Source organism: Hemiscyllium ocellatum, chromosome 12 (genome assembly GCF_020745735.1).
Source record: "Hemiscyllium ocellatum isolate sHemOce1 chromosome 12, sHemOce1.pat.X.cur, whole genome shotgun sequence".
Taxonomy (NCBI): domain Eukaryota; kingdom Metazoa; phylum Chordata; class Chondrichthyes; order Orectolobiformes; family Hemiscylliidae; genus Hemiscyllium; species Hemiscyllium ocellatum.
The window spans coordinates 17,695,568-17,715,364 of NC_083412.1; positions in this window are offsets into that span (position 1 = coordinate 17,695,568).

Here is a 19,797-nt window from a genome sequence, read left to right on the forward strand (position 1 = left end):
TGGAACTCTGCGCTCTGAGTGGGATGGGAGAGCACAGGGCTGGTAAAGCTGATTTTAAAAGAAATCACTTCCAAGTAAGTGTCCGATGCTATTTGATTTATCTCAAAAGCAAGATGGATTAATGGCCTTTAACCCCTTCCATTTGCACTTTTCCCCTCCTCCCATTCTAACTCTGGTATGCAGGGGTAATTAGATGTGGTGCTGGAAAAGCACAGCAGGTCAGACAGCATCCAAGGAGCAACGTTTCAGGTTGAAACCCTTCTTCATGACTGTTGAGGGTGGGGGAGGGGGGAAGGGAAGCCCAGAAGCAAACAGAGGGAGGTGGGTGGGGCTGGAGCAAGGGTAGGTGAGATGGTGATAGGTGGATGCAGGGAGGAAGTTACTGTGATTGGTTAGTGGGAGGAGTGGAGTAATTGGGTGAGGAGGAAAATGGACGGGTAAGGTCAGGTCAGGGAGGCAAGGAGGAGGGGTGGGACCAGACTAACACTTCTGGGCTCCCTACCCAGCCCCAGTCCTGACACAGGATTTCAGCCTGAAACATTGACTGCTCTGCTCCTTGGGTGCTGTCTGACCTGCTGTGCTTTTTCAGCTTCACATCTATTGACACCAATTCCGGAGCGCGTTCTCCTACTAGCACCTTGCACTCAGTCAGCACTGCAGGGTGATGGGAGCTTTGTCAGTGATTGGGTTTCTGCTGTGCTGTCCAAAGCATCATCATTATGTCCTGAGTGGGAAGAGTAATCACAAACGATAAATCCATCCCCTGCCCAACCCCCTGGTCACTCAGTTTCTGATGGAGTTCCCCCCATTTTGTTAGAGTTCAAAACAGGAGCCTCCACATCTGCCTGACTCAACTCCACTTGAACTCATTCACCTACTGATTGGGGGTCATATGTTTGAACCTCTCAGCACTGATTGTACCTTTAGCATATCCGTTCACATTGCATAAGTAATTTTGTCAGTGCTGAAAATGAGAACCGAAATGAAGAAAATCTAAATGATGCTGCGGATTCTCAAATCTACTTAAACTAAATAGACAATAGACAATAGCTGCAGGAGTAGGCCATTCTGCCCTTCGAGCCTGCACCACCATTCAATATGATCATGGCTGATCATCCTTAATCAGTATCCTGTTCCTGCCTTATCTCTATAACCCTTGATTCCACTATCCTTGAGAGCTCTATCCAACACTTTTCTTAAATGAATCCAGAGACTGGGCCTTCACTGCCCTCTGGAGCAGAGCATTCCACACAGCCACCACTCTCTGGGTGAAGAAGTTTCTCCTCATCTCTGTCCTAAATGGTCTACCCTGTATTTTTAAGCTGTGTCCTCTGGTTCGGCACTCACCCATCAGCGGAAACATGTTCCCTGCCTCCAGAGTGTCCAATCCTTTAATAATCTTGTACGTCTCAATCAGATCCCCTCTCAGTCTTCTAAACTCAAGGGCTTACAAGCCCAGTTGCTGCGGTTTTTCAGTGTAAGGTAATCCCGCCATTCCAGGAATTGACCTCGTGAACCTACGCTGCGCACCCTCAATAACCAGAATGTCTTTTCTCAAATTTGGAGACCAGAACTGCACACAGTACTCCAGGTGTGGTCTCACCAGGGCCCTGTACAGCTGCAGAAGAACCTCTTTGCTTCTACACTCAATCCCTCTTGTTATGAAGGCCAGCATGCTATTAGCCTTCTTCACTACCTGCTGTACCTGCATGCTTGCCTTCATTGACTGGTGTACAAGAACACCCAGATCCCTTTGTGCTGCCCCTTCACCTAAATTGATTCCATTTAGGTAGTAATCTGCCATCCTGTTCTTGCCACCAAAGTGGATCACCATACATTTATCCACATTAAACTGCATCTGCCATGCATCTGACCACTCACCTAACTTGTCCAGGTCACCCTGTAATCTCCTAACATTCTCATCACATTTTACCCTGCCACCCAGCTTAGTATCATCAGCAAATTTGCTAATGTTATTACTAATACCATCTTCTATATCATTAACATATATTGTAAAAAGCTGCGGTCCCAGCACTGATCCCTGCGGTACCCCACTGGTCACTGCCTGCCATTCCGAAATGGAGCCGTTTATCACTACCCTTTGTTTCCTGTCAGCCAACCAACTTTCAATCCAAGTTAGTACTTTGCCCCCAATACCATGCGCCCTAATTTTGCTCACTAACCTCCTATGTGGGACTTTATCAAAAGCTTTCGGAAAGTCCAGGTACACTACATCTACTGGATCTCCCTCGTCCATCTTCAGAGTTACATCTTCAAAAAATTCCAGAAGATTAGTCAAACATGATTTCCCCTTCATAAATCCATGCTGACTCTGTCCTATCCTGTTACTACTATTCTGATGTGTCGTACTTTCATCCTTTATAATAGAGTCCAGCATCTTTCCCACCACTGAGGTCAGACTAACTGGTCTATAATTTCCTGCTTTCTCTCTCCCACCTTTCTTTAAAAGTGGTACAACATTGGCCACCCTCCAATCCTCAGGAACTGATCCCAAATCTATCAAACTCTGGAAAATAATTACCAATGCATCCGTGATTTCTCGAGCCACCTCCTTCAGTACCCTGGGATGTAGACCATCAGGCCCGGAGACTTATCAAACTTTAGACCTAACAGTCTCTCCAACACCAAATCCTGGCAAATATAAATTCCCTTAAGTGCAGGTCCTTCAGCCACTGTTACCTCAGGCAGATTGCTTGTGTCTTCCCCAGTGAACACAGATCTGAAGTACCAATTCAATTCTTCTGCCATTTCTTTGTTCCCCGTAATATATTTCCCTGTTTCTGTCTTCAAGGGCCCAATTTTAGTCTTAACCATTTTTTTTGCCTTTCACATACCTGAAATAGTTTTACTATCCTCCTTTATATTATTGGCCAGTTTACCTTCGTACCTCATTTTTTCTCAGCGTATTTCCTTCTTAGTAATCCTCTGTTGTTCTTTAAAAGCTTCCCAGGCCTCCGTTTTCCCACTTATCTTTGCTATGTTGTACTTTTTCTCTTTTAACTTTATATGTTTCTTAACTTCCCTCATCAGCCACAGCCACCCATGTCTCCTCCTAGGATCTTTCTTCCTTTTAGGAATGAACTGATCCTGCAACTTCTGCATTATACACAGAAATATCTGCCATTGTTCCTCCACTGTCATCCCTGCTAAGGTATTGCACCGTTGAACTTTGGCCAGCTCCTCCCTCATAGCTCCATAGTTCCCTTTATTCAACAGAAATATTGTCACTTCCAATTGTACCCTCTCCCTCTCAAATTGCAGATTGAAGCTTATTGTATTATGGTCACTACTTCCCAATGGCTCTTTCACTTCGAGGTTCCTGACCAATTCTGGTTCGTTGCACAATACCAGATCCAGAATTGCCTTCTCCCTGCTCGGCTCCAGCACCAGCTGTTCTAAAAATCCATCTCTGAGGCACTCCACAAAGTCTCTTTCTTGAGGTACAACACCATCCTGATTCTCCCAGTCTACCTGCATGTTGAAATCCCCCATAACAACTGTAGTAACATCTTTGCGACAGGCCAATTTCAGCTCCTGATTTAACTTACATCCAACATCCAGACTACTGTTTGGGGGCCTGTAGATAACTCCCAAGAGGGTCTTTTTACCCTTAGAATTTCTCAGCTTTATCCACACTGACTCTACATCCCCTGATTCTAGGTCCTTCGCGCAAGGGATTGAATACCATCCGTTACCAACATGGCCACCCCACCCCCTCTGCCCGTCAGTCTGTCCTTACGATAGCACGTGTAGCCTTGAATATTCATTTTCCAGGCCCTGTCCACTTGAAGCCACGTCTCAGTTAATCCCCACAATATCGTATCTGCCAATTTCCAAAAGAGCCTCAAGCTCATCCATCTTATTTCTAATGCTTCGTGCATTCATGTATAGTATTTTTCATTTGTTACTGCCCTCACCTTTCCCATCAACTCCTATTTCACTCAACCTTACAGCATGATCCCTTTCTGAGTTTTCTGCCTCATTGATACAGGTGTCTTTCTTGACTTCCCTTGTTCTAACTTTCCCTTCAATTTCCTTCTTAAACATCCAGTTTGTCCCCTCCCCCCCGCTACTTAGTTTAAATGTAGTTGTGTTGCAGTAGCAAACCCGCCTGCCAGAATGCTGGTCCCCAACCTATTAAGGTACAAACCGTCTCTCTTGTAGAATTTATGCTTACCACAAAACATACCCCAGTGATCCAAGAATTTAAATCCTTGCTTCCTGCGCCGGTTCCCCAGCTACACCTTCAAGTCCATTATCTCCCTCTTTCTGGCCTCACCAGCCCGAGAAAATGGAAGCAAACCAGAGATAACCACCTTGGATGTCCTGCTTTTCAGACTTCTTCCTAGTTCTCCAAAGTCCTGCTGTAGTATGTTCCTCCTCATCTTCCCGACATCATTTGTGCCGACATGTACCACCACCTCTGGCTCTTCACCTCTGTCCTTGAGGATTTCCTGCACTCTGTCTGAGATGTTTTAACCCTGGCACCAGGAAGGCAACACACCATCCTTAAATCCGTCTGCTGCCACAAAAACCCCGGTCAGTTCCTCTCACGATGGAGTCCCCTGTTACCCCGGCTCTGTGCGATGTCCGACCCTTCCACTCTGCCTCCACGTCAACTCTTGATTGACAGACCTGGCCGCCTCGCGGGTTGGCAGTGTCATCTCTCTCTCTACTGTTTCCAAAAGCTTCAACTTGTTCCTGACAGGTACTTCCCCCAGGGTCTCTTGCACCTGTCTCCTCTTCGCCTTCCTCATCGTCAGCTCTCTTCTGGTATGGTTGGTGTTATAACCTCGCTGAAGGTCTTGTCCAGAAAGACCTCATTCTCTCGGATGAGCCTAAGGTCCTCGAGTTCTTTCATCAGTGCTGCAATATGCTCGGTCAATAGCTGAATGCGCCCACACTTCCCACACATATACGAGCCAGACACACCAGAGTCATTGACCTCCCACATCAAGCACGTAGCGCACTGAACCAGCCGGGCAGTCATGTCTTCACCCTCTTCAACTGTGGCGTAATCACTTCACTCAACCTCCTTGTCAAAGACTCCTGAGCTAAAGCATCACTCTTCAATCCACAGGAACTTCCTTGGACCCTCTTTTTGGGGCAAGTCTGTGGACTTTTAATTTAGGTTAGAGGAGGAGGGTGGGAGGGAGGCCCTACTTTGTAGGACCTGGGGTCTAGAACACACCCACTCAAATAACAATCACTTACCTTCCCGACTGGCTTTGCTCTCTGCCTTCACTTCCGCCAGCTCCCGCCGCTCTCTGTTGCGAAAAAAGCATGGGGTCAAATGGGATTCATATAAATCATGGCAGTGTATCTAATGCCATGATTTTGACATCAATAAGAGAGCAGACTCCAGTTTAGAATGAGCATGTGAAGAGAGAGAGGTCTGAGACAATACACAAGAGAGATGTATTTAATAATCTAGTATGAACGGATGTATATAAAGGGGTACATTGGGAATCGAAGAGTATGACTGAGTGATAAGCAGCCTCAGCGATAGAGTCCATGCAGGCACATGCAGTGCAGAGCTGCACCAGACTGCTATTCCAACATCTCGACCTTTCAGTACACAGACCGTCTCTCATTCGACTTTTTCTCATTCTGTTACCATCTCCTTTCATTCTTTTCACTCTCATGTGCTTCCTTAGCTACCTGGTTAAATGGAATTGCAAGAACTGTTTAATTTTCTGATAGCTGAAGGAACAATTATATCCACACACAGAGTCATACAGCACACCCTTTTGTTCACCGTGTCGACCGTGTTCCCAAACTGAATTAGTCCTACTTGCCTGCGTCGGCCCATATCCCTCTCAACCTTTCCTTTTTGTGTACCTGTCCTTTAAATGTTGCAACTGTACCTGCATCCATCAGTTCCTCATTCCACACACCAATCACCCTCTCCCTTCTACATTTACACCCTCCACCACTGACAGACAGTGGCAACAGTCTATCAGATGCATTGCAGCAATTCGTCAAGCTTCCTTGCACATCACCCTTCAAATCTACAAGCTCTACCACCTAGAAGGACAAGGCTAGCACGTGCGTGGGAACAGGCTTGCTCCCATGACTCCCCTCTCTAACCAAGTTTCGCCCCAAGACACACACCATTCTGACTTGAAACTAAATCACCGTTCCTGCAATCGTGCAGAATCTTCGATCTCCTTTCCTCAGCACAGTGAGCGTATCTCTATCACATGGGGCAGGCCTGTTCAATGACAATCTTAAAACCTGAGCCCTAGCTTGCCTTCTGTGCAGCTTTATATTGGGTAAGGCAGAGAGACTGTTTGAGGTTTGGGGCAACAAATTGGCTCAGTGTTCAGCACTGCTGCCTCACAGTGCCAGGGACCCGGGTGACTGTCTGTGTGAAGTTTTCACGTACCCCCTATATCTACGTGGGGTTTCCTCCCACAGTCCAAAGATGTGCAGGTTTGGTGGATTGGCCATGATAAATTGCAAAACGTGTCCAGGGATGTGCAGGCTAGTGGGGTTAGCCATGGGAAATGCAGAGTTGCAGGGATAGGATGGGGTGCGATGATCTTTGGTGTGTCAGTGTGGGCCTGATGGGCTGAGTGTCCTTCTTCCACACAGTAGGAGTTAGATGGTTATGGGAGAGGCACATTTGCTACAATGCAGAGGTAAATCTCCATGTCAACTCTTGTTTTGGTGAAAAGCACTGGGGGCCATATTGTCAAGACTCTGATTCCAGAATGTCTTGATTAATGTTGGAGCCCTGTTCAATTGTGCAACAGGAGAGTCCACTCTGAAGTGAGAAGGGGAAGTCATTTTTGAGGTTGTTTCAGGATGGAATGTAGCATACCAACCACAATCAGGCAGGAGCGAGAAACACTAAGTGTTGGCAATGGGTCTATGGTCGTTGCTGTTCGGGAAACGAGAGGAACGTCAGAAGTGAAATTGGAGGTTTTAAACAGCGAGGTTGAGTAGCAAGGTATCACTTTCAGTCGGACCTTCCCTTACAATGCCGAAAACAATCTGTGGTAACATCGACAAAACCAAGAAAGTGTGGGGCAGAGGAGATCCAGATTGAGGTAGTCTAAATGGAGAACACAGAATAACTCTTCAACTGAAGTCCAAAGCCAACACCAGATGCCTGTAAGTTTGATCCCTCACAGGCCAAAGCTAAACACGAACTTAAAATAATGAGATTGAGAGTTGACCATCAAAAAGAATCAGGATTCTTTGCAGACGGTTCAAACATTTCAACAAACACAACTATCTGAATGATATCCCATTTTTGGAGCATTGTTTATTCTTTAATAGGGTGTGGGTTTTGCTGTTGATGAAGCGTGACACAGCAGGTCAGGCTGCATCTGAGGAGGAAGAGAGTCGATGGTTCGGGCAAAACCCTTGTTCAATCCTGAAATGTTGACTCTCTTGCTCCTCAGATGTTGCCTGACCTGCTGTGCCACGTTTTCCAGCACCACGCTTTATCAACTCGGAATCTCCGGCATCTGCAGTCCTCACTTTCTCCTTGTGGGTACCACCGGCAAGGCCAGAATTTTTTTGTCTCTTCCTAAGTGGCCCTTGAACTGAGCTATTGGCCTTTCCAAAGGTAGTTTAGCATCAACCACATTGCTATGTGTCAGGCTAGACCATGTAAGGTTGGCAGATTTCTTTTCCTGATGGACATTAGTGAGCCATCCTCATCTCCCTGATGTGGTGGGGAGGCAGGAGTGATGTCAGCAGGGACTCCTGGTTTAATGGCCCGATGCATGGATGCTTGGGATGGTAGCAGGGCGTTGGTTGCGGTGGTGGTGGAGTGGGGACTCCAGTAGGCTTGGAGCAAGGGCCTTGGAGAAGACCTAGAGCTGTGTTTGGGATCCTGGCCAATGAAGATGAACCCTATTTAAGTACTTTCTTTTATTCTTCTTGTACTCAAAATGGCACCAGATTGTGGTGACAGAACACTTGTCACTGTATTTCTCGAGATGTATGTGACAATAAATAACTTGGTTATCATTCAATTAGCCTCTTGCTAAAATCAAAGATGGCGCCATATTCACTGTTACTCAAAGCATCTGTCAATTCCAGGTTTATGAGCTGAATTTAAATTCCACAAGTTTACGTGGTGGGATTTGAACACACACTCTCAGTGTGTTAGGTTGGCTCTGTGGATTATTGGCCCAATTAGCTTACCACTATGCCCCATCCCCACCAGCCAATGAATCAGCTACTGAACTTCCTGCCCACTTGAAGAGTGTGCTTTAAGAAGGTGCCTACTTCCTGACATAAGCCTTGAACATTAATAAGTCAAAGGTTAATTGGAAATGTATGTTATGAGAATATACACCACAAGGAAGAGAGGCATTTGGATTTAAGACTGTCACAAATCCCAGTCAGTTTCTGGATATATTGCAGGAAATTTCATGTTCAAACCATTATGGGTATACCACTTGAAGACAACGAGCTGAAGGAGTTATTCCAAGGAAAATCAGCATGTCATTTCACATTAAATATGAAAGCCTTGGAACTGGGGCAATGTTTCAAGAATCAAACCATCCCAACAAAAAGGAATATCGCATATTCCTCATTGTGGAAGCTTGACAGAGGGTACAGAGGAGATTTACCAGGATGCTGCCTGGACTGGAGGGCATGTCTTATGAAGAAAGGTTGAGGGAGTAGGGCTTTTCTCATTAGAGTGAAGAAGGATGAGAGGTGACTTAATAGAGGTGTACAAGGTGATGAAAGGCATAGATAGAGTGGACAGTCAGAGACTTTTTCCCAGAATGGAAATGTCTGCCATGGGAGGACATAATTTAAAAATAATTGGAGGAAGGTTTAGGGGAAATGTCAGAGGTAGGTTCTTTACTCAGAGAGTGGTTGGTGAGTGGAATGTACTGCCAGTAGTGGTAGTAGAGTCAGATACATTAGGGGCATTTAAGCCACTCTTGGGTAGGCACATGGAAGATAGTACAATGAAGGTATGGAGGTTAGTCTGATCTTAGAGTAGGATAGAAGGTCAGCACAACATCGTGGGCCAAAGGGCCTGTACGGTGCTATACTAGTCTATGTTGTATATAGGCTTCAAGATATTGCTCGCCTTGGCTAACTGCCCTGGTCATTCCATCACATTTGATGAAAATGTGAAGATGCTGTTTTTGTCAGCCAATACCACGTCAGTGCCTCCATCACACAGATCAGGCCACGATGGTAACATTCAAAACCCTATGACACTACCCAATACTTTCACCCATGCAAAGATGGTGAGAATGGGTTAGTCAGGATATTTTGGTGCGCCTACAACACCGCGGATGTGCCCAATTAGGTAGGTTGGCGAAAGTCACGTCTCATGTAGGCAGGGTGGTTAAGAAGGCCTTTAGCATGCTTGTCTTCGTTGCTCAGACCTTTGAGTGTAGAGTTGGGATGTCATGTTGAGATCATTGTGGGATGTTGGTGAGGCCTCTTCTGGGGTATTGCGTCCAGTTCCAGTGTCCATGTTATCGGAAGGATATTATTAAGCGGGAGAGGGTTCAGAAGAGACTTACCAGACGTTGTCAGGAATGAAGGGTTTGAGTTATAGTGAGAGGTTGGATAGGCTGGGACATTTTTTACTGGAGCGTCGGAGGTTGAAGGATGACCTTACAGAGGTTTATAAAATTGTGAGGGACATCGATAGGGTGAATGACAGGTGTCTTTTTCCTAGGATGGGTGATTTCAAGACAAATGGACATATTTTTAAGGTGAGAGAAGAAAGATTTTAAAAAGATATGGGGGGGGGGGGCAGTCTTTTTACACAGAGAGTGGCTCGTGTGTGGAATGAACTTCCAGAGGAATTGAAGGGTGCGGGTAGAGTGACAACATTTAAAAGAGATTTGGATAAACAAAAAAGATTTGGAGGGATATGGGCCAAGTGTGAGCAGGTGGGAATAGTTTGGTTTGGGATTATGGTCAGCATGAAGTGGTTGGGCCAAAGGATCTGTATCCATGCTGTATGACTCTGTGTTGACAACATAATTTGAGTCATGGTCGAGGTTCACGCCTGAACAGTCGATGGTAGAATGTGTGACCGCGGGGTGTGCCAGCAACCACAGAGAACCTCACAATGCTATCCCAAGGTTCAATGTGAAATCAACACCTTGGTAAAGAAGGCTGGCTTTAATGGAGTGGATGAGATGGAATTACTTGTGTCTTTGAAGACTTACTACATCTGGAGAGTCAACAAGGTAAAGAGAAAGGTTGCACTGAAATCTTTCACTGTAGAGGCCATTGCTGTTTTCCTGCTACTTTTCTCATTTAGTTTTGTTTGGAAGTGAGAGTTGGAAGTTAATGATTGAACTTCGAACAGAAGCTCATTTTAAAACAAAATGAAAACAAAGGCAGTGTTTTCTGTTGAGAACTGACCTGGAAGTAATGCAACTTAATTACTGATCCAAGGACTCTGTAGCTGGAACTGACATGGAGTGGCTGCTCCACTCAGGGCTGGCACCTGTTTGGACACTGTCTTGGGTCCATCATGGTAATCAGTCAACCACAGAGAATGTTGAAAGAAGAGAGAGAGAAAAAGAGACCAAACCTGCTCTGACTGGGATTATGGACCAGCCCAAACCCACTCAAAATGTATTAAAAAGGTAACCTAGACTTGTTCTCATTTTAAAGGAGTTGTGTTCCAGGTGTAATTCAACATGTCAAACTACCAGAAGTAAAGCAAAACACACTTTATTCATAAACTATGTTAAAACACAAGGAAAGAAAGAAGGAACTTTTATTGGACAACCTAACAGAGTAATAGATACAGTAACTATGACTAATTAGCTGTACCAATATGGCAACATCCCATAAACACAAGCTTATTCCTGATGAGGGGCTCCTGCGTGAAGCATCAATTCTCCTGCTCCTCGGATGCTGTACTTTTCCAGCACCACTCTAATCCTGACTCTAATCACCAGCATCTGCAGTCCTCACTTTCGCCTATCCCATAAACACACCCTTGGGAAAAGGTAAATTCAGATCACGCCACATGCAACTCCGGGAGCAGGAAGAGAACCCTCAGCTTTTAGCTCCTCGTACAACAGGAGAAAGAAGAAATTGGAAACAAAAACTTAACTCGATTGGAAAACTGAACAGAATAATCGATTATTTTACGACTAAACACTAACTGTCCCAGCGTAGTAACATTCTGTAAATGCACCCTTGGCAAAAGGTAAGGTCAGGAAAAGAGATTGACTCACAGGCAATTCTCCAGTCCCAGAGCAAAAACATTGAGAGGAAGCTCTGATGGAGAGATCTACTGCAGTTTCCAGACCCAGCTTCAAGACCCAACAATAACTGCTCCGACTGAAAAATTACAACTAAAAATCCCGTTTCTGTGAGAGCTTGACCCCAAACAATCAGGCTGCTTCTATTGTTCCAACTTTAAAAAGAAACTCAAGGCCTTGCAAACCATTTACTGAGTTTAAAAAATCACACAACACCAGATCATAGTCCAACAGGTTCATTTGGAGGCACTAGTTTTCGGAGCGCTGCTCCTTCATCAGGGAACTAATGAACTTTGAACTTTGTCCACCCCAGTCCAACACTGGCACCTCCACATCATGGCGACCATCGACAGCACAGACATTTTACTGTAAAGTCTCTGAGTAGACCGTCCGCTGCCTCTGTGTCAACCTTTCATCACAAACAAAAACAGATGCACCTCTTAAAGGCACAGTATCATCACACTGGGTTTGGACATTGGAAAGCGACCAGAGACTGAGCTGCTTTGTTTTGTCTCTCTCTCTCTCTAGTTTCCCTCGTTGTTGAAATGTTGAATGATTTGGGAGAAGAAACCCAATCTGTGAGAAATAAGTAAATATTTTGAGAAATCTGCTGGAATTGTTTATGTCAGCTGACAACTTCGGAATTCCAGATACACCGTTCTACTTGCCTGGAAACAGCCCATTGTACAAGGATTTTTAAAGGCCTGGTATTCAACACTTGAAAATGGCTATTGAGCTGGCAAATTATTATTCTTTTGTTTCTTTCTAAATTTATCCCTTAACTGTGTCTGTCGGACTACCTGTGTGAGAGACTGAGGGTTATGGCCAATGAAGATTGGGTTTTAGATTATGGATATTGATTAGATCACCTTGTTGTTTATCTATATTCTGCTAAAGTTACATAACTGTTCTTTAAGTTACAAATTTTGTGTCCAAGCTCTGTGTTATTTGTAAAGCCTGCTGAGTAAGAATGGGCAATTCTGATGGGTCATTGAATGTTGTTATTTGACTACGTTGCGAAATGATTGTGATTTGGTTTGGGCTTGCTTTCCTTGCGTTGTATCAACATCTCTTTATTTTGTCAATGACATTACTGTCAAGAGCTCTCCAACTCTTGGGAAGCATGACCAACAGGACAGCGCCAAAGTGAAGAGGGTCATGTGGAGGATCAGTGATCATGGCCACACATGTGGATGGGATGGTAAAGAAGGCATATGCCATGCTTGGTTGGGGCATTGATTACAAGAGTCACGATGTCATGTTGCAGCTTTATTAGACTTTGGTTTGGCCGTGCTTAGAGTCTTGTATGCAGTTCTGGTCGCCACATCACAGGAAGGATGTGGAGGCTTTGGAGAGGGTGCAGAATAGGTTTACCAGGATGTTGCCTGGATCAGAGGGCATGAGCTATAAGGAGAGGCTAGAAAAACTCGTGTTGTTTTCTCTGGAGTGGCGGAGGCTCAGGGGAGACTCAGTAGAAGGCTATAAAATGATGAGCTGCGTAGGTGGGGTTGACAGTCAGAGTTGAAATGTTTAATACTAGGGGGCATGTGTTTAAGGTGAGATGGAGGAAACTTCAAAGGAGATGTGAGGGGCAAGCTTTTTACACAGAGAGTAGTAGGAGTCTGAAACGCACTGCCAGGGGAAATAATGGAGGCAGATATGATAAGGGGGTGGTGGGGTGGTGGTGGGGGGGTGTTTAAGGGGCTTTTTTGATAAGCACATTAATATGCAAGGAATGGAGGGATATGGACCAAGGGCACGCAGAAGGGATTAGTTTAATTTGGCGTCATGTTCACCACAACATTAGAAGCACCTGTTCCTATTCTGCACAGTTCTATGTTCTATCTTATAGAGAGATTTATAGCCAAAGGAATTCTTCCACGTGCTATGGGTGGGCCTATACCCTAAGAATTCATTATGAGATATGCCCGACTGTAACTGCCTTTGAGGCCTGGGTCTCTTTGAAGAAGGTACTTTCTTGAAGCACCCCAGTATCTTTAACGTCCTTAGATGTATTCTTTTTAAGATCATTGACGATCCTGGCATTTCATTCCATTAACTCCACCAGGACTGTTCAGCCGACACCATCCTCAATTCTGAGCTAAAATAATTCTTTGCAAACCCCTTCTTGATAATAGTGGACACAGATGAAGAAATTCATCATTGCTATAGGTGTGCCAACTCAGCCCACTGAAGAAAAGAGCATTGGAGGGCCAGTATCTCACCAGGCAGCTCTGATTTCTACACTCCACTGGTACTTCAAGAAGGTAACTTGCCACCAGGGGCTCAAGGGCAATTAGGGGTTGGGCAGATCACATGAATGAATTTGCTTAAAGCTCTGTTGTTCTTGGGGTGCATGCATATCGACAGTACTATATGGCGTTCCTCTGGCTATAAATGTCTGTTTGTAACAGTTACTACAGTCTGTTCTGCTATAATGCCGTAGTTGCATACTTCTGTGGCCTTGTGTTATAGAAAATCATGCACTAGAAATAACAGAGCTGATGGGAAAAAACAGAGTTGGGGGCGATCCACCCAAAATACCAGTAAAAATCGAAACGAAGATAGTAGTTAGCCTAACACAAACGATAGCATAGTCTAAGTAAATGTTAAAATTGTGTATTTTAATGAAATAATACAACAAATTTAACACTTCAAGGGTTTTCTGAATTTGCTGAGTGATGGTACAGGTCATCAGTCTGCACTCAGATTTCCTGGTTATACACCCCTCTGAGTGACAGTTTGTAAAGATCAGCAGAATCCATGAAACTCCCACTGCATGGATCAGGGATAATGATAAAGGTTTCATTCTCTCCACTTGGAACGCAATTCCTGCTCTCAGAAGAATGTTGTGAAACTTGAAAGGGTTCAGAAAAGATTTACAAGGATGTTGCCAGGGTGAGCGCTGTAGGGAGAGGCTGAACAGGCTGGGGCTGTTTTCCCTGGAGCGTCGGAGGCTGAGGGGTAATCTTGTAGAGGTTTATAAAATTGTGAGGGGCATGGATAGGATAAAGTCTGGTTGAAGATTTGTAGCTCGGGTGTCCGTTGTTGTGGTTCTGTTCGCCGAGCTGGAAGTTTTTGCTGCAAACGTTTCGTTCCTTGGCTAGGGAACATCATCAGTGCTATTGGAGCCTCCTGTGAAGCGCTGCTTTGATGTTTCTTCCGGTATTTATAGTGGCTATAAATACCGGAAGAAACATCAAAGCAGCGCTTCACAGGAGGCTCCAATAGCACTGATGATGTTCCCTAGCCAGGGAACGAAACGTTTGCAGCAAAAACTTCCAGCTCGGCGAACAGAACCACAACAATGGATAGGATAAATAGACAAAGTCTCTTCCCTGGGGCGGGGGAGTCCAGAACTAGAGGGCATAGGTTTAGCATGAGAGGGGAAAGATATAAAAGACAGCTAAGGGACAACTTTTTCACACGGGGGTGGTGCGTGTGTGGAATGAGCTGCTGGAGAATGTGGTGGAGGCTAGTAAATTGCAACATTTAAAAGGCATCTGGATGGGTATATGAATAGGAAGGGTTTGGAGGGATATGGGCCGGTGCTGGCAAGTGGGACTAGATTGGGTTGGGATATCTGGTCGGCATGGACAGTTTGGACTGAAGGGTCTGTTTCCGTGCTGCACATCTCTATGACTCTATCTCACAAAACTGCTACTAAACATAATGTGAAAAAATGTCCTGAACAAAAGATTTGATGAGGTGAGCCCTGAGTCAAGGGTGTGGTGCTGGAAAAACACAGCAGATCAGGCAGCGTCCGAGGAGCAGGAGACTCGACGTTCCGGCTTCATCAGGAATCAGAGGCGAGCTCTGTCCAGTCATGTAGATTGAGAGATTACCCGATGCACAGAGAGTTCTCTTCCACCAGAGCAGCACCAGGTCACACGGACAGAATGGGCAAATAGATTCACATCTGAACTCACAACTTCCAGCCTGGAAATCTGAAGCTCTCTTTACTCAGAGAGTAGTAAGGGTATGGAATGCTTTGCCTGCAACGGTAGTAGATTCTCCAAACTTAAGTGCATTTAAGTCGTCATTGGACAGGCATATGGACGTACATGGAATAGTGTAGGTGGAATGGGCTTCAGATTAGTATGACAGGGCGGTGCAACATCGAGGGCCGAAGGGCCTGTACTGCGCTGTAATGTTCTATGTTCTATGTTCACCCATTCTGGTAAAGATCTTCAGAATAAGCTCACCAAGATCTCAGTGTTGTGCACTTACAGCAACATTCTATTTTGCTGTTGAATCCTGTGGTCCAATCAGAAAGATCCGTGATTTAAATGGTAACATCCTTCAGGTTCCACACCCATTCTATCGTGTCCCCCATCCTACAGGTTCTATGGTTCCTGTTGCCTCTATCCTCCTGCAGGATCAACTGCCCTTCCTACATTTGTGGCATCCTCCAGGTTCAGCAGCCCTTCCTAACTTCATAACATCCCCCCTTACTCTGGAATGTTCCCCAGAAATGCACTGGAGGACGGTAGAGGTTACAGAGACAGACAGAGAGATATCAGGGCTGGAAGATTTCAGAGACATTCGGAGGATTGCAGTGACAAAAAGGGACTTCAGTAATTGCAAGAATTCATGGTGTTGAAGGAGGTTACAGAGGTTGGGAGGACTGTAGGGACTTGAAGAGGTTTCATAGTTTGGAAGTGTTGAAGGGACAGGAGGAGATTACCAAGATTGGGAGGATTTAAGCACAGGACGATGACGCAAAAAATAGGGAGGTTTACAATGACAGGAAGAGGTTTCAGGAAGCTGGAGAGGAGAAGGTCTGGAGGAAGTGACACAAATAGGAAGGGTTATTGGGAGAGGAGGAGGTTACAGAGAGAGCAGTGGTCTGACCTGGAGCAGTTGTGGGGACTGGAGGTGGTTTCACAATGACGGAGAGTATTTAGACACAGGAGGTTCCAGAAGTACACACATCGAGTGGACTTAAGGTAACCGGGGATGGAATTGTGTAATTGCCAATGGGAGTTTGCGTTTTAAAAAAACGTTCCCCAATTCACCAATCAGGTTACAGCCAAATTGCGTTGAAGAAATGTGCGTTACTGGAGAACGACCTCGCTGACCATCCTGTTCACTTTGGCCGTCAGTTGGCCATGTTTCTTGAAGGCTTCCATTATCTCTTCCGTGAGACGAAGAGCTCTTGATGGCGCCAAAATGAATGGATGTTGTTCCAACACAGGGGTAGCAAGCTAAACCAAACTCAGCCTCACTATCATTGGATTTGCATCAGGGTGAAATGGCAACATTTAATGACCATTAACATTGCCCAATTCTTCCTAAGCAAACTTTACAAATAACAGCTCTTGGATACTCAAGCTTGTAAATTAAAGAACAGTTATGTAACTTCAGTAGAACAGAGATAAACAACAAGGTAATCTAATCAATATCCATGATCTAAAACCCAACCTTCTTTGTAAGTCTCAGGCACTCACACTGATAGTCAGACAGACACAGTTAAGGAATATTTGAGACTTGGGCAACTTTGAGGTTGTCCTGAAAACACTGCAGAAGTCAAAAAGCCCCGTCACCTCAGAGGCGACCAAATAACACAGAGTAGATCCATTCAATTCTTCACCTAACAGAGAGACTCCATTGGGAATATGGAGTCAAACCAGTGCAATAGCTCCAAATAGTTTAACCAACTGACCTTCCAAGCAACAGCAGACCCATGTCGCAGAGACGGTGAATCACACATAGGACTTATCAGGTACCTCAGACAGGTCAACATTCCTTGCTTTCTTCATTACCATTGACTGCTCCATATGTTTTAGTAATTGCTGAACTTGTGTGGAAAAGCCAGCTGCTGATATTTTGGTCAGAAGATCATTCATTGCTCATGTACGTCCCTTAGTTTTAGCCCAAAGCTCTGAAGACATTGTCCCCACTCACTCACTTGCTGCTCAGCTCAGATGTGCCCTAGTGATAGGATGACAGAGTGGCACCCATCTAAAGGTGGCTGCTCATCTCTCCATGACTGCACCCAGACTACTTCTGATGCTCCTGTGTGACCTCCACCCCCCCCTCCCCTCCCCCAATGCACTCCCCACACAAAGCGCAACATTTTCAGGTACCCCCTCGGCCCCTCCAGTCTGTCACCCCTGGACAAGGGAGACCAGGTCCTCATAAAAAGTTTCAGCTTTGAACTGGGTGTGGTCAGAGTCCTTAAAGTCTTTGCTCTGGGACTACACAAGGAGGAGACTCTCTCTGCCCTGCCTCACACTTCCCTATCCAATCCACTGTGTTAAAAAGAGACTTTGCAGGGAGCTCGGGAAATAAGTTTATAAACAAACTAAGGACCAGAACGAAAATCTAATTCAGATGATTGATGTCGGAAAAGGATAACATCTTCCCCTTAGCCCAATGCGGTCTCCACTTTTAATGATATAATGATTTAATGCTGTTGCCAGTGAGACATCCTCCTGAATAACATTTCCATTTAGTTGGCCTCATTCCAGCTTTAACTACAAATGCTAACCTCTTAAATTAAGCTTGTACGAACAACAAGAGGCAATCTGAGCTGTTCCCCTTGACATTGACGCAATGCTTGGCTGGGCATGCTTGACCTTTCCAGTGGGATGGGCTGCTTCACAGCTCCCACAGTTTAAGTGACCCTCATGCCCTCAGATTGACTTGCTTTCCTGACCAAGGCACGCCAACCGGAGTAACCTTGCAAAGGCAGAGTGACTGGGATGGAGTCGGAACGGGAAAAGGCCGCTGGGATTGATTAGCAAATTCCACTGACAGCGTGATCAACCATAACGTGACCTTAAACATGGCCCAGATGGTAAAAACAAACTAACCCTTTCCTCCTACTGTAGCTGTTGTACAGAAGAACACATTTAACCGAATCCAGCACAGCGTGTAAGTGCTGAGTCATGATATTGGGAATCATGGCAGGAGGCCATTTGGTCCATTTTGTCTGTACCGGTGCTGACTCATTGAATACTATCTCGTTTCATTTTGCTGCCCATTATTCCTCCTTACAAATGTTCTTTTAAACAGCAGACACCAAATCCATTGGTGACAGACTGCTCCACGTGGATGTAACTCTCAGGTGCTGGGTTGGTTAGCTCAGTTGGCTGGATGGCTAGTTTGCAATGTAAAGTGATACCAGTAGTGTGCGTTACATAGAACATAACGCCGTACAGGCCCTTCAGCCCTCGATGTTGTGCCGGCCTTATATCTGACTCTAAGATCAGACTAACGTACATACCCTTCACAAGATGTTGAAAGGCGTAGATAGAGTGGATAGCTAGGGACTTTTTCCCATGGCGGAAATAGCTATCGTGAGGGGCATAATTTTAAGGTAATTGGAGGAAGGTCTAAGGGAGATGTCAGAGTGGTGGGTGCGTGGAATGCACTGCCAGTGGTGGAAGTAGAGTCAGATACATTAGGGACATTTAAGTGACTCTTGGATAGGTACATGTGTTGGACTCCTGGACTGGCTGAGATCACCCACCTTTTTTACCTTGCCCCTCACTTGAGGTTTGGAAACCTCAAAGAGGGAGAATTTGATTAGATTCCCTACAGTATGGAACCGGTCCCTTGGCCCAACAAGTCCGACCCTCCAAAGAGTGATCCACCCAAACCCATTCCCCTACCCTACATTTACCCCTGACTAATGCACCTAACACTTTGGGCAATTCAGCATGACCTGCACATCTCTGGATCGTCTTTTAGAATAGAGCAATCATCTAACGTTCACCCCTTATTATGTTTGAAATGCAAAGTCACAGCTTGGGTTCCCGGGCGTCCAAACCGCTTGCTACGATGAGACAGCTTGATGTTGAAAAACAGAAAGAAAGAGGATTTAGACACAGAAGGAGTTCATTCAAGCCACATTGTCTGAGTTGTCTCTAGAAGAGCCAACCACTCTAATCCTAGTTTCCAGCTCTTGTCATAGAGTCATACAGCATGGAAACAGACCCGACTCAGGTGAGTGACTGTGTGGAGTTTGCACATTCTCCCTGTGTCTGCGTGGGTTTCTTCCGGGTGCTCCGGTTTCCTCCCACAGTCCACAGATGTGCGGGTCAGGTGAACTGGCCATGCTAAATTGCCCGTAGTGTTAGGTAAGGGGTAAATGTAGGGGTATGGGTGGGTTGCGCTTCGGCGGGTCGGTCTGGACTTGTCGGGCCGAAGGGCCTGTTTCCACACTGTAAGTAATCTAATCTAATTCGGCCCAACCCAGTCCATGACGATAATAATCCCAAACTAAATAGTCCCACCTGTCTGCGCTTGGCCCCTATCCCTCCAAACCATTGTTATTCGTGTACTTATACAAATGCTTTTTAAACCTTGTAACCATCCACTACTTCCTCTCATTTCATTCTACAGACAAACCACTCACTGTGTGAAAGAAATCGCCCCTCGTGTCTGATTTCAATCTTTCTGCTCTCATGTTCAAAATACGCCCCCTAGTTTTGAAATCCCCTATCCCAGGGAAAAGACACCTGCCATTAAATTTATCTATGCCCCCTCCAACCATGATTTTATAAACCTCGAAAATATTACCCTGCTATGCTCAAGTCCCAGCATA